General features: G+C 28.8%; 1 pseudogene; it reads left to right on the forward strand.

The window, feature by feature from the left end:
• The first annotated feature begins 835 nt into the window (after positions 1-835).
• Positions 836-954, forward strand: LOC120599087 (uncharacterized; annotated as a pseudogene).
• Positions 955-3,586: the final 2,632 nt, after the last annotated feature.

Here is a 3,586-nt window from a genome sequence, read left to right on the forward strand (position 1 = left end):
GTTATAGTAGCCTGAATGAACTAAGAATCTAATTATTTTTTTCTGTTAATAGAAACTGCTATATAGATAGCTCTTGAGATCCAAGAGGCCCCATTGAAACTCGAATAAGGAATTAAAACAAAAAAGCAAATATAAATCACTGCCATCCGTGGAAAACTAATGACAGCTTGTATGTATGTTTGTGTATGTGTGTGTGTATATGTTATAGATATAATATATTATATATATATAAAATATGTTTTAAAGGGCAAAAAAGTATGAACAAGAGAGTACATGTATGTGTAGTGTGCATACACAAGTATTTATTACAGAAAAATCTCAAGGTTATGAAAATATTTTGATAGATTTAGGAAACTGGCTTAAGAAAAAGTAAACTAAAGAGAGAATTCAGATTTGGATGAAAAAAATATAAACAGGATTCTCCAGGGATAAGTGATATGGCTAGTCTTTTCCCCATCTTAATTAAATGTCCTTTGGCGTCATTCAGAAACAAAACATTTGCTTATGCAAGCTATTAATTTGACCCAATATGACAATTTATCATGTAATCTTTATAGGGGTTGAGTTGTAAGCAGCAATTCATACAAATTATTAATCATTTTTAAGCTAAAACCAGAAGGAACAATACATTCAGCAGAGGATATATTATTAAATATATGTTTATATGTAGAAATGGATTTTTAATAATTCAATAATATTGATTTTCTACTTTCTAAGTTAATGTAGTGAATTATAGTGGCTGATATAGACTCAGCCATCTAATTAGTTATAATTTTTAATCATTCTTCATTATTCACCAGTTATAACACTAATGTTTCAAAAATATTGCTTAAGAATTTATGGCTATGCCACCCTGAACGTGCCCGATCTCATCTGATCTCAGAAGTTAAGCAGGGTCAGGCCTGGTTAGCACTTGGATAGGAGACCACCTAAGAATACCAGGTGCTGTAGGCGTAAATATATATATATGTATACATATATGTATATTGTGTATATATATATACATATATATATATATAGTACAAATATATATATGTGTATCGTATATATATATTGCTTAAATCTGAAAGATGTCACATTTTTATAGTCTTGAATACCTCCATCTTTACGAGCAAAATAAATTAATTTCTGCTCTTTAGAGGTTTGTATCAGTTTTCAGAATCTCTTCCACTTTGAGGATAATGAGAAATTGACAAAATCTCAATTATGTTAAGTAAAGCAGAATTATTTGCCTATAAATTTTAGTTATCGAACAACTCATTGTTAGTGAGAAAGAACGTTATTTTTGTTCTAGTTATCCCTTCCTATACTATACACCAAAATAAGTGTCAAGTAATTTTTCCCTTGAATATTATAATTGCCTAGATATACCTACAAATTTTAATTCTCACTGCAAAGGTAGTTTTTGCGTAGGCATTTCCTAATAATGTTTTTTTAAAGTTTCCCACAAAATCAGTAGCATAGCAAAAAAAATATTTCCAAATAAATATTTATTCTTTTAAACAAATTCAGATTATTAAGCAATTGAGAACTATTTGTATAAAAATAATGTATTTAATATCATTATAAATTTAGTAAGTTAGGCTCAATAGATAATTAATATAGTAATATTATGTTATTTGCCATTTAGTATTCCATGTTTTAGAAAGTATTTAAAAAAATTTCTTTAAAATAATGTTTAAAATTTTTCTTCAAATTTTCTACAATTCGAGTTTGTAAAAATATATAGATACATTTTATATTTTTTTCAGAAACAATATTGCAGACTGTGAATACTAAATGGTAAATTCAAAAACTAAGAACATATACACAAAATGTGTCAAATCATTTGCTAATAATCTATGTTGATTCTTCTATGGTAAATTGAGAATGTCATTGACATTCAGATTAAGGCCATATACCTCATCAGTGACTAACATGAATAGAACCATAGCAAAACTATATTTTATGTCATAGTGAATATTTTTATTTCAAATTTAAGTTCTTTCAATATACAATGGACTTAATTGAAGGTTTCCATTTTTTTCAACTTTTTCAACATATTATTCATTTTCTATTCTTCTATAATATGTATGAGTTGTGCAAGTCTTTGTGGTTTTGATTAAAAATCAAAGCATCACTTAGAGTGACAGAGGAAATGAAAGTATGAAGCATCTCTAATGGATTTTCATACTTATTAGATGATTTTTCTTTTAGGATTTTTTTTTTCTATTAATGCATTAATAAAAAGGAACAAAAGAAACATCCAGGGACACAGTATGAGCCAGGTATCTTTCTATCATTGCATATAATTCTTTTCATCCCAATGAGAATAGTTATTATAATTCCTATTTTATAAAGGGGAAATCTTTCCTGTAAAATATTAGCTGTCTTGCCCCCTAAATGAAATACCCCAGAAGATAGTGTGTCTAGAGTGTGGTGCTCAGATCTCTGTAAATTCTATGCACCACTGTTTTTAATATACTACCTTTAGTTAAACTAATGAAATGTTTCACAGCCAGACTTAATCTCCTATCTTTAATTGTGTCCTCCTCAAAGACGTGGGTTATGCCTCTTTTATATTTCATACAATGTAATATGCTTCCACATTAAAATGATGACAGTGATTTCAAAAAACGAAAGTCTAGATACATTTAAACTGCCGAATCAGAACATCAGACTATTTGAGGGTAACAATGGCTAATCCCAGACATAATGATGATGCTAGTTGTGGGGTGACCACACTGTAGACATAGCGCACACTTTAACTATGGAGTTAAAATAAAGAGGGTTATAGAATCTTGGAGTAGAAAGGGAAGTTTGGCACATGCATTCCAATTTGTGTCAGAACCTAGATATATGCCTTTCAAATCTCTGACATGATTCTTCTCTATGGGCTGTTTTGCATAAGGAGGGATGATGATGTGAACACCTGGAAGTAAATGAGCATCGCAGCCTGCTGTGAGGGCACATCTTTTGGCACCATATAATTTATTTCAGCTTTAGAAGGAAGCTTCTGAAGAGTATTATTTGAGAAGCCAGTTTCCAATAATAAATAGTAAGAAAAGCCCATGAACATATAACTATTAAATTAAAAAAAACAAATCACTCCATCTTACATTTTAGTTATATTATATACTTATTATAAAGCGGTTGAGTTTCAAACCAACACATATTGTTAGAGTTTCTTACTCAAAAAAATAGAAATAAAAAACAAACTAAAAATATGTGTTCATTAACTGTGTAGTGGAATCCTTTTACAACATATATAAATATCAAATCACAATGATGTACACTTTAAATATCTTATAATTTTGTCAACTGCACCACAATAAGCTAAAAGATAAAACAATAGAACCTCAAAATAAGCAATGATTTATTTTAATGGAAAATAGATTCTAAACTCTATGTGCCTGTGTGTTCCTGAATTATCTCTTAATTGCATTGTCTTGTAGGAAAAATAAAGAATCAGCCAGAAAGGAAATGCTTAATAAATAAATTTCCATTGAATGATTATGGGTTCTTAATCAAATGATGTTATTGCAACTCTAAGTCTGATAAAAAATTTATGTGCACATTTTGAAAATATTTAATATTTATTTTTTTG

The sequence above is a fragment of the Pteropus medius genome, unplaced genomic scaffold, assembly GCF_902729225.1.
Source record: "Pteropus medius unplaced genomic scaffold, Ma_sr-lr_union100, whole genome shotgun sequence".
Classification (NCBI taxonomy): domain Eukaryota; kingdom Metazoa; phylum Chordata; class Mammalia; order Chiroptera; family Pteropodidae; genus Pteropus; species Pteropus medius.